The following is a 13,019-nucleotide window of genomic DNA, read 5'->3' on the forward strand; positions in this document are numbered from 1 at the left end:
AACAACCTTTCTGGTTACTAGCCCAACACTCTAACCACTAGGCTACCTGCTGTTTGATACCACAATGCATGCGTATGCCTGTGTCTGTACCTTTGTGTGTGTCTCTTCATAGTCCCYGTTGTTCCATAAGATGTATGTTTACCTGTTTTTTAAATCTGMTTCTACTGCTTGCATCAGTTACCTGATGTAGAATAGCGTCTCATGTAGTCATGACTCTATGTAGTACTGTGCGCCTCTCATAGTCTATTCTGGACTKRGGGACTGTGAAGAGACCTCTGGTGGCATKTCTTGTCGGGTATGCATGGGTGTCTGAGCTGTGTGCAAGTATTTTAAACAGACAGCTAGGTACATTAAGCTTGTCAACACCTCTTACAAAAACAAATACTGATAAAGTCAATCTCTCTTCCASTTTGAGCCATGAGAAATTGACATGCATGTCATTAATGTTAGCTCTCCGTGTACTTTTAAGGGCCAGCCGTGCTGCCCGGTTCTGAGCCAACTGCAATTTTCCAAAGTCCCTCTTTGTGGCACCTGACCACGCTACTGAAGTAGTCTAGGTGCAACAAAACTAGGGCCTGTAGGACCTGCCTTGTTGATATTGTTGTTAAGAAGGCAGAGCAGCGCTTTATTATGGACAGACTTCTCCCCATCTTAGCTACTGTTGTATCAATATGTTTTKACCATGACAGCTTACAATCCAGGGTTACTCCAAGCAGTTTAGTCACCTCAACTTGCTCAATTTCAACATTATTCATTACGAGATGTAGTTGAGGTTTAGGGTTTAGTGAATGATTTGTCCCAAATACAATGCTTTTAGGACTAACTTATTCATTGCTACCCATTCCGAAACTAACTGCAGCTCTTTCTTTGTTAAGTCATTTCAGTTGCTGTAGTAGCTGACGTTTTATAGTGTTGAGTCATCTGCATACATATACACAYTGGCTTTACTCAAAGCCAGTGGCATGTCGTTAGTAAAGATTTTAAAAAGTAAGGGGCCTAAACAGCTACCCTGGGGAATTCCTGATTATACCTGGTTTATGCTTGAGAGGCTTCCATTAAAGAACAGAACCTCTGTGTTCTGTTAGACAAGTAACTCTTTATCCACATTATAGCAGGGGGTGTAAAGCCATAACACATGTTTTTCCAGCAGCAGACTATGATCGATAATGTTAAAAGCTGCACTGAAGTCTAACAAGACAGCCCCCACAATCATTKTATCATCAATTTCTCTCAGCCAATCATCAGTCAGTAAGTTCTGTGCTTGTTGAGTGTCMTTCCCTATAAGCGTGCTGAAAGTCTGTTGTCAATTTGTTTACTGTGAAATAGCATTGTATCTGGACAAACACCATTTTTTACAGAAGTTTACTAAGGGTTGGTAACAGGCTGATTGGTCGGCTATTTGAGCTAKTAAAGGGGGATTTACTATTCTTGCGTTAGCGGAATAACTTTAGCTTCCCTCCAGGCATCAAAGGTATTATCTAGGTGAGTTTCAGAGATATGCCTTGGGGACCGAGATGTTTCTCACCATAGAGCTGCCTATGATGACAGCTGGCGATGTTGAATGGTTCGATCTCTCAGGTAGCCTCACGATCTGATAAGGGTGGGAACTCAGAGGATCTGAACCCGAGGTAGAAGCCACYGGAGAGGGAGACAGAACAGAGGACGAAGATGCAGGTACCTCGGGATCCGACGTCGAATGGGAAGCCCCTAAGGAAGAAGGYGCCGGAACCTCTGGATCCAGGGCGGCAAAGCCGTTTCTGGTCTGTGTCAGGTCCGGGCTTAACAACTCCAAGGAGACCCACGTTGCCAGAGGACGCTTYCTTTGACTTCCACGGCGAGTGATGTATCTCCATGGCTGGTTGGTTGGGTCGAGAACAGCTCCATTCTCCAGGGAAGGGGGAGACCCCTTCAGGGATGGATCCCGGCTGAGCACCGGCCAGTCGGCTGTGGAGAGCCGACTCKGCGGCGACACTTCCACCAGACMAGAGCGGCGTCTGGCTACTGGGGTGGAAGAAAAAGTAGGTGGGCGTGGATTCCCGAGTAGCTTTTGTAGGTTTGCTACCTGCTTGCTAAGAGTAGTCYTCCGCAAGCAAGCAGTTGCTACRTTGAAAGTCAGCGCRGTCCACATTGTCCCGGAACAAAGCAAAGTAAACACAGTTCCTGCAGTGCTGRAAACATTCAATAGCAACCTCCATTTGAGAACACCAAGCCAGGTAGGCTAGCTGGGCTTCCATGTCTCTCCCCCTATGAGGAATCTTGCAGGATCCGGGGAGAGATAGCAGCGCTCGCAGCGACTAAGCCCAAAAGAGCCTTAGCATCCCAAAAATAAAATATGACAAAATGTACAAGGAAACACTGTCAACTTTACAAAAACAATAAACCGTTCAGCTTTCAGCCCTCAACAACAAACATACGTCGCCCTTAGATGACGTCATACTAGTTATTCATGCATGTGTAACCTTTCAAATATGGACCAATTGTGCCTTAATGCTTCTTGAAGGACAGATGTTACAAATTTACGATTACAAGAAATCATTGAAAAGCTGAATTTAGATTTTACCACATCTTATTGCATGTTGGTGATTATCCATCATACTGTGTACAATCTCCAGATGTATTTATCTACAATGGGGGAATACGTTCAGTTTACTTCCAATAACCAGGCGTCCTCTACCTTGCAAGTGAGGTCAGCTCCCTTTGAAGGACCCAAATGAAATATTGTAAATGTATATTTGTCTCCCCTATGTAGGAAGACCCAGCACAGCTCCCTGGACCAGAGCTCCCCTCCCCAGACAGGGATGTCCACTTACAACCACGCCATCCTGGGGATGTACGACCCCAAAGACAACTTCCCTCTCCGCAAGACAGGTAGGCCTCCTCCACCTTACCCCTGAACCCTAACCCCTAACCTCTTTTCACTTTGGAGTACACTATCAATGTCTTTTTTTTGCTTTCCTTGACTGTGTTTGAAGCTCTTTTTGAAAGCTCTTCCCTTTCCAACTTCCTCTTTCCACATTAAAACGAATCGAACAGTTACTTAGATTAAGTAAAAGTGATTAAGTGAATAGGTGTAAGCAATTTGGTGACAACTCCATTTGGCCTACTCCAACATATTGCCTTCACACATCCAGGATTTTTCAGATCAGCAAGAGGAAATGGGGCCAAAGTATTAAGCCAAAACATTTAAAGTAGATGTAGCCAACTGTGTTACTTTGTGCCAGTTGTCATGGGTGACACAACTGTTGCCACCAGTGACGCAGTGCAGGCCGATTTGTCACCAGGTCCCAGCAGTCTTTGCTTCTGGATCATTAGCAGTGTCGTGTGTAGAGCATGGTAGTGTTGGGGCAGATTACAGATGATAGTGGGGTAGATTATCAATCCCAGTTACTACTATGATCACYATCTTGACATTCAAGAGTTCTTCGTGACTGGTTAATATAAGGAGAGTATCTCAGCATTTCTGCTGCTTTCTTATTTCCTTTCTTTATTCATAAGGGTTTCCGTTGTTAAGATGATGTATTTTATCCAAGAGATGTGGTTCAAGAGAGCAGCAAGGTTATACAAATCATTACCAACATGAGAGCAATGTTGACATGAGAAACATAAGAAAACAAACCAACTAAAATAAGCAGGCTGTCTATGAAAAATACAGAGTCTGATACCAAGCAGTTCTGGTTGGAGAGTACCCATTTCAAATCCTTTGAGAAACTCTACTACCGCTGTGGGGGCTAGGCAGTGATTATTCAGTTAGCGTCTGGGCTCGTTTGTACACGTCTGTCCCTGCTCATCCAGCTGGAGATCAACCTCAGTGTACTCTGGAGCACCGACAGCCCTGCCGCCTGTGGGGATGTGGACAGGAATGTGTTATCCCGGCGACGACTGGGAATGTTATGACAGGAACAGGAGAGGGCCCAGGATTGAGCCTTGCTAGACACCTAAAGAGGCGGTAAAAAAAAAAGTCTGGAAATGTTTAAGATATGCTACTGTATACCTTGCGCTGTTCACTTGGGGATAACTGCTGTACATCCACATTTGAAATACTGTATTTTAATCCACAAATACTTTGCAAATGTCACGTTCCTGACCTGTTTTCTGTTAGTTTTGTATGTTTTGTTGGTCAGGACGTGAGTTTGGGTGGGCATTTCTATGTTTTGTGTTTCTATGTTTAGGTCTATTGTAATCAGCCTTATATGGTTCTCAATCAGAGACAGGTGTTTGACGTTGTCTTCTGATTGAGAACCATATATAGGTTAGCTGTTCACACTGTTTGTTTGTGGGTGGTTGTCTCCTGTGTCTGTGTATATGTTTGCACCATACGGGACTGTTTCGTTCGTTCGTTCGTTCGTTCGTTTGTTTTGTAGTAAGTACTTGTTCGTTAGTTCTTCGTGTTTCATGTAAGTTCGTCGTTCTAAGTCTGTCTACTTTCGTTTTGGTATTTTGTATCATTTCAAGTATAGTTCGTTTTGTTCTTGTTGAAATAAACTTCAGTATGTCATTTCAACGCGCTGCACCTTGGTTCAATCCATGCTCCTCCTCTTCGGATGAAGAGGAGGAGGAAACCCGTTACAGCAAAAGGATACAAACATTGAAAAAGTGATAGATGCTCTATAGTGCGATTAGTGCGTAGCACCTCAGCTCAGGTACCAGGCTTGTAATATCATTTTGTGTTAAAGGTATACATTAAAACTACCATATGCATACTCCACATATTTCATCCCCCCCCTCCTTCCTAATTAAAGTCCATCTCCTCATATCACTTCTCCACATTATAGTCAGGTTGTGCTTTACAATCCCTCCACATACATTCCCATTCCACACTCTCCACACCAGCACCCCAGTCCACACCACCCCCTCGTCTGTATTCTTTATCAGCTGTTTAGCCAAGCACTGAGACCTTATTGTCCTCACTGGGCTCTGCATGGTTTATATCTGTATTCCGCTGTTATTAAACCACTCACGGGTGAAGACTGCAGTGCGTGTCATTTCCCCTTTTGCGGCGCCACTTCTCTCCGCTCTGCCGGGCGGGCTCCTATCACGGCCATCGTAACTGCGGTGGCTGCACATTTTAATACTGTCGCGAGGAGGCTTTGTCTGTCTTTAATGTCAGAGGGAAAATGTCACACTTCTCATCCGTGTCTCTTCCGCTCCCTCGTATCATATCTCTAATATGGAACATGGGGATCTAAAATCCCGCCACTGTATTTTGAAGGTCTTCACTTAGTGGTAGTGTCGGCAGTAATTGACAAGCAGTGCCTTGACAACTGACTAGCTTTTGAGATATTCATTTTCTTACAGTAGATATTCAACAACAATATATTGGACATAAAAATATGAATATTTTTACATTGATAACAAACAGTCATGTCTGTATATTGGAATAATAGTKACTTTGAACCAGTTTGGGATATTTGAAACTATTTATGGTTTTGATTCAGAGTTGGTTGAATCAGATCTTGCAAGTTGCACATTTACCTAATGCATTCAGATGGCTTTTATTCGATTTTTTTTGTATTGTATTTGCAGCCCGCTTGTTTTCAGTTTGATGCAAGCAATCAAACCTAAAACAGTCTGGTGTCGTGTTCTTTTGTTCACTGTTGATTTGAAGATATAAGGGACAGGAATAAAACCTAACGAGGAATAGACAAAGCACCGAAGAGGTCTCCTTTATGTACACCCACTGAGAATTCTAGAAATTAGCGTAGCATTAGCATCTCCATGTTCATCAAATAGACAATCTTCATGGTAGTGAAGCTCATTCAGGCCTCAAACCATACACCTAATCACAGCCCATTCACAATGTGAAGTTGAGCCTCTTCAGTTTCCTGGATTATCTCCATTTGACTCACTCGATTGTGTCTGTAGTAGTATGAAGACTGGACCCTCTCCGTCCCTGGAGCAATGTTATTTTCCAAAATGTTTGTGGAGAAACCAAAGTGTATTTTTGTGTGTGGATATTTTAAGGCCACGTTTCATGGCTGTATCAATGAGAACGTTTCATTAGCACTGAGGAAATGAGAAACCACAGCGAGAATCCACATTTTGAGCACAGTGTAGTTTAAATTCACAGATGGTTATATTGTTTGTTATTTTCTGTGCCTCTGAGGTTGATTCCAATAGATGCACATTTCGCAGAATCTTGTCGATGAGYTCCAGCAAAACCTATATCGATTCTCTTAAATCTCTACACTCTAGTCCTTTTATTAAATCCAAAATTGAATTCACTTTCCTAAATGTATTCAGTAACCTGCACAGGGCTGTCATTCTTCAAATCCGCTGAACATATGATTAATATGTTTTGTATTAGCGAACCTGTAAGTACATTTTTGTTGTTGTACTTTTACCCATTTTTCTCCCCAATTTCGTGATATCCAATTGGTAGTTACAGTCTTGTCCCATCGCTGCAACTCCCCTACGGACTCGGGAGAGGCAAAGGTCGAGAGCCATGCGTCCTCCGAAACACAACCCTGCCAAGTCGCACTGCTTCTTGACACACTGCTCGCTTAACCCGGAAGCCAGCCGCACMAATGTGTCGGAGGAAACACCGTCCAGCTGGCGACCGAAGTCAGCTTGCAGCCGCCCGTCCGACCACAAGTAGTCACTAGAGCGCGATGGGACAAGGAAATCCCGGCCGGCCAAACCCTCGCMCTAACCAGGACAACGCGGGGCTAATTGGTCTCTCGGTCACAGCCTGGTATCGAAACCAGGGATGTAGTGACACCTCAAACATTGAGATGCCGTGCCTTAGACCACTGCACCACTTGGGAGGTGAGAACCTGTAACTTCTGAGTCTATCTAAAATATTTACTTTTAAATATCAGAATTTCAGTATACAGTCAATGGAGAAGTATTGAGCAGGAGCTTAGCATTTTGATACCGTTTAATTTGTTTACTGTAAATCGTCTCTAGCAGCGATTTCATCTCCTCACTTTTCTGTGTTTCATTCAAGCAAAGTGCTACATAATGTTTGGGAGTGAACGATTCAGTAGCCAATACGGCGAAGTGTCAATACTAGCTAGCAGGACTTCCCCTCACTCAATTTCAGAAATAAAGGGTAACAAGAGGAAGTGACAGAGAAGATGGGAAAGGGAGGGAGAGGGTTAGGGTTAGAAATTGAGGAAAAAGAGATTAGGTGAGAGAGAGAGATTAGGTGAGACAGAKAGAGAGATAGAGAGAGATTGAGGGAGGGAACAAGATGGAGGCGAGAATTAAAAAGTGAGGGAGGTGAGAGAGAGAGGGAGCGAAAAAACGAATGTACTGGAGTCAGCAGACAGTGCAGTTGGGCCCCTGCAGTGGGTTGTTTGGCGTGGCCACACTAACACCCTTCAAAGTCACCGCGTCCCTGGTGAACCCCAACGGGCTCCTCCAGTCAGACAGGCCATAAGCCCCTGGTTCTGCCTGCATCAACACTTTAGCCCCGCCATCTCTCCTCTGAGCGTGAGAGAACAGAGAAAACCCTGGCACGGGCACAAACCTCCATCTACCCACTCCACCCACCCATCCATCCCCGACTCAGCCCTGTCTCCACTCCTGGCTACCAGCCACGTCCTTTGGCTCAGGCCCTTTGGGTATGCTTGAGCCACTCGGCTCACACTGCAAATAAAGCTCAGCACTGAAGGCCCAATGGCAAATTTTACGCCTCTCTTATTTTATGTCTCTCTTTCCATGCAACTTTAGTGGGTGTATTATTTATTCAGCAGTGTTGCAGGGTTTTACCTGTGTGACATGCATTTTACGTGGTGGCTGTTCTAGACTGATTTTTACTAAAGCGTGACAGGAAAGATGTGAAGGCTAATGCAGCATTTGCAGACTAGTGTGTCGATGCTTCTGTAACTTAACCCACATCCACCTGTCTTCACTTACAAAGCAACTAGTGCGTCGGGTAATGAGATCATACGACCAAGATCATTAAAAATGAGAATCGTACTCCAGTTATCTTCCACTTTCTAACAAAGTTTCCAATGTACAGTTGAAGTCGGAAGTTAACATACACTTAGGTTGGAGTCACTTCTTAGAGCTAGGGTCTATTTTCCTGAATTTCCGCCTGACTGATGTAACCAAAGTAAACTGCCTGTTACTCAGGCCCAAAAGCCAGGATATGCATATAATTGATAGCATTGGATAGAAAACACTTTTTTGAAGTTTCTAGAATTGTTAAAATAATGTCTGAGACTATAACACAATTGATATGGCAGGCAAAATTACAAAGAAAAACCACCCGGAATTATCTTTTTTTTAGGTCCCAGGCTCTTGTAATGGAAAGCTATGGGTCCTATGTAATTCCAGCTCCCAGATTGCAATTCCTATGGCTTCCACAAGATGTMAACAGTCTTTGTTCACTGTTTCAGGCTTGTTTCTTCAAAAACTAGCAAGAATCTGAAGTTTTTGTAGGAAGAGTCCCGGTACAATATCCGTCTGTTCGCGCGCCAMGARGAGGACGCRCACTTACTARTTTTACCTTTCTATTAAACATACTTCTTTCCATATGAAATATTATAGTTTATTTACATTTTAGGATACCTGAGGATTTAAATAGAAATGTAGTTTGACTTGTTTAAACAAAGTTTAACGTAGCTTTTGGACTCCCTTGTCTGCATGTTGAACGAGTGGATTACTGAAATCGATGGACCAACTAAACTGACTTTTGGGATATAAAGAATAATTTTATTTAACAAAACGACCATTCATGTTGTAGCTGGGACCATTGGGATTGCAAACAGAGGAACCTTTCAAAAGTAAGTAACTTGTTTAATCGCTATTGTGATTTTACGAAGCCTGTGGTTGTGTTAAAATATGTTGTTGTGGGGCGCCGTCCTCAAACAATAGCATGATATGCTTTCGCTGTAAAGCCTATGTAAATCAGACAACACAGTTAGATTAACAAGAAGTTAAGCTTTTAAAGGATATAAGATACTTGTATGTTCATGAATGTTTAATATTACGATTATCTATTTGAATTGGCGCGCCCTCCAATTTTACCGGATGTTGTCGACACTCCACAAATTTCTTGTTAACAACTATAGTTTTGTCAAGTCGGTTAGGACATCTACTTTGTTGCATGACACAAGTATTTTTCCAACAATTGTTTTACAGAAGCAATTATTTCACGTATAATTCACTGTATCAACATTCCAGTGGTCAGAAGTTTACATACACTAAGTTGACTGTGCCTTTAACAGCTTGGAAAATTCCAGAAAATGTCATGGCTTTAGAAGCTTTTGATAGACTAATTGACATCATTTCAGTCAATTGGAGATGTATCTGTGGATGTATTTCAAGGCCTACCTTCAAACTCAGTGCCTCTTCGCTTGACATCATGGGAAAATCAAAAGAAATCAGCCAAAACCTCAGCCACAAAAAAAGGTAAATCAAATCATAAGTTTATTTGTCACGTGCACCGAATACAATGGATGTAGACCTTACAGTGAAATGCTTACTGACAGGCTCTAACAATAGTGCAAAAAGGTATTAGGTGAACAATGGGTAGGTAAAGAAATAAAACAACAATAAAAGACAGCCTATATGCAGTAGCGAGGCTATAAAAGTAGTGAGGCTACATACAGACACTGGTCAGTCAGGCTGATGGAGGTAGTATGTACATGTAGATATGGTTAAAGTGACTATGCATATATGATGAACAGAGAGTAGCAGTAGCGTAAAGAGGGGGTGGCGGGTGGACAATGACACAAGCATACTTCCAAAGTTGTGGCAAAATGGCTTAAGGACAACAAAGTCAAGGTATCACAAAGCCCTGACCTCAATCCTATAGAAAATGTGTGGGCAGAACTGAAAAGGCGTGTGCGAGCAATTAGGCTACAAACCTGACTCAGTTACACCAGCTCTGTCAGGAGGAATGGGCCAAAATTCACCCAACTTATTCTGGGAAGCTTGTGGAAGGCTACCCGAAATGTTTGACCCAAGTTAAACAATTTAAAGGCAATGCTACCAAATACTAATTGAGTGTATGTAAACTTCTGACCCACTGGGAATGTGATGAAAGAAATAAAAGCTGAAAAAATCCTCTCTATATTTATTCTGACATTTCACATTCTTAAAATAAAGTGGTGATCCTAACTGACCTAAGACAGGGAATTTTTACTAGGATTAAATGTCAGGAATTGTGAAAAACTGAGTTTAAATGTATTTGGCTAMGGTGTATGTAAACTTCCGACKTCAACTGTACCTTCTTTAATACTCCTATACGACATCTTGAATCCCCCTCCTGCACCTTCTCACGAAATCCTATAATACAGTATCTGCCAACAAAACCCCAAATAAACACTGCATCCATCTGTGGCCAGTTTACTTCAAGATAGCTTTGTGGATACAGGTAGTCTGCACCACCTTATTGTCAACTACTTCAGACTATTGTTCGCTTGGTCAGCCATWTTGGGAGAGTCAGGCAAATTTTCACTGGATTGGATTATAATYTGTCCGAGGAATTGCATCTTTGAATGTGTTCCCATACACTCCAGCTGCTAATGCATGGCGTTCATGACCGGGCCGCCCCTGATCCTGTTAACAAAGACTTTTGGACAAGTGCCCTCCACCGCTCTTTTTTTTTTGATAATCAAGTTTAATAAGTTCAACCACAAGTTCAGCCCCTCAAATTGAAAGTGCACTTTTAAGAAGTGCTTATTCATTATACAACCCCACACACTCAAAGTCGTTGCTCTTCCCAAATGGGCCAGATGTATTCTCTGKCTGCACCTCGTTTTAAGTGCATTAAGACAGGTACATTTTAAACTCTTCTCCCTKTTTTTCATATTCAAGGAGTTGAAGGGAAAGGGCAGGAAAACAAACAACAAACATTCCCTGACCAAATATCCACTGACTGCTATTATGAGTATGTGTTAAGTATATGTTGTTCTCCAAATCGCGTAAAAATGTATCTGATCATTTATGCATATGTTATTGGATGGTGCCCTCATTGATCRTGTCCCCGCGTATAAATATCTAGGTAWCTGGATTGACGAATAGCTATCTTTCAAAAAAGTATGTTGATGAGTTAGTTAAGAAATTAAGAATTAAAATGGTGTTCTCTTAGGAATAGGTCATKCCTTTCATTAAATAGCAGAAAACAAATTATTCAGTCGACATTCATACCGGTTATAAACTATGGCAATATTGTCTATATGAATGCAGCTGCGACTTTATTGAWGCTWTTRGACACAGTTTATCATAKMGCACTATGCTTTATTACTGGCTAYAGGTTTGGTACACATCACTGCGTTCTGTATCAGAAAGTAGTCATTGCCCTCTTTGAAGTCTCGTAGATCGATGCATTGCAACTTCCRCCGTATCTTACTTTATTTTTTAACTTAGACATACAAGATATCAGATCYGGTCTCCACTGAGTTAGGTAAATCTGCTTTTAGTTTTTTTTGCACCTTACTTGTGGAATGATCTCCAAGGCTCTCTRAAKTTGGATGAATTGGTTCCACTAGGGCAATTCAAAAGGCTGATTGAGGACCTTTTTACTGAACGATGTTTGTTTTCTATGATTTGTGTTTTGCTTTTCRTGTATTGATGTGAATACTRATGTGAATTTTGATGTGTATTGATGTGTATACAGGGCACATCTGTGAAAGAGACCTTGGTCTCAGCATGACYCTGTTCAATAAAGCATTTTAATAAAAATAAAGCCAAGAGAGTCCCATGGGCCTTGCCCGACTTGACACAGACGTGGCATTGAGTCCTACGCTAATGAACGTAGCGTGCCTTCTCTTGCCGGACYCATTTCACACAAGGTCACGGGCCAAGCCAAAGGGTCAACTGGTTTGGTCTGGATTAATTGAAGTGAAGGGAGAGAGGGGAAGGATATGCCAGTGGGTGCTGCTGGGAATAAGGCTGTCAGTGTCTGGGGGTGAAAGAGAAGAGAAATAGGCTAGTGAGTGGCAAGGCCTCAAACATTTTTCGATACCCCTACCTGAGGTAGAACAGAACACAATCATGTTTTTTCATATTTCTAATGCCTCCCATTCATGAAATGGATGGTTGTGTAAAAATATGTTACTGCAAAAGTGGTTAAATTAAAAGATTGTGACACCCGACCCTAAACTAAAAAAGTGCAGAATAATGCCTGACTGGAGGTGGATGGGCCACATAAACTCACGTAACCCAATATTGCATAAATGTGGAATACATGTAGTCAGTTGTCTTCCATACGTACACAAATAAACRRCATTAGGATATCTTAATGCAWCTTGGAAATATAGACCTGTAAACACGGAGATACAACAGTTGGAAATATCAACTATGAATATGTCTGATGAATGTAAGATTTACTTTCTGCTAGCTGATTAATAGACAACATTCCAAGTAAAAATTTGCTCTTATTCAGTGCTGTATGGTCCTGCCTGACAAAAATACAGACAGATCCACGTCTTCTGATGTTGTGGCTATTGCAATCGGCTCTAAGGAAAATAGAGGTAAATAAATAAATAAAACAAGTGGGCTCAGACATCGAAATGAAATGTTTTGGAGACCAAGGTTCCTTGAAAGATGTATATTTTAGCCCCTGCTCTTGTAATTTAGTCAGGGGGCCACCATAGATTATCTTTTGGGCCATCCTGGAWTTTRCCTCAWATCCAATATGACTGCCATAATACCATTTGATGGAGTTCAAATCACATGTAAATATACATTTTTTTCTTCCAAAAGGTTTCTTCAGCTGTCCCCATACGAGCACCCTTTTTGGTTCCAGGTAGAACCATTTTGGGTTCCATGTAGAACCCTCTGTGGAAAGTGTTCTACCTGGAACCAAAAAAGGTTATTCAAAGGGTTCTCCTATGGGGACAGCCGAAGAACCCTTTTAGGTTCTAGACAGCAGCTTTTTTTCTAAGAGTGTAGATGATAGGTATTTTTTTCAGAACTGTATTCAACCCTCATGGCCATAAAGGCTGTTTTGGTGTAAATACATGTTATTCTGAATCCAATATGGCCAACATAATTACACTCAAACACCTTCACCTGCATATAAATTGCCCTGGTTTATTTTGTATTGTGTTATTTTGCCTTGC

The 13,019-nt window shown here is 42.0% G+C and overlaps 1 pseudogene; it reads left to right on the plus strand.

Annotated features, from left to right (window-relative positions):
- LOC111972666 (histone deacetylase 4-like) overlaps positions 1-13,019 on the plus strand; it is a 143,298-nt pseudogene that overhangs the window by 45,535 nt on the left and 84,744 nt on the right.

This window comes from Salvelinus sp. IW2-2015, linkage group LG2 (genome assembly GCF_002910315.2).
Source record: "Salvelinus sp. IW2-2015 linkage group LG2, ASM291031v2, whole genome shotgun sequence".
Lineage (NCBI taxonomy): Eukaryota > Metazoa > Chordata > Actinopteri > Salmoniformes > Salmonidae > Salvelinus > Salvelinus sp. IW2-2015.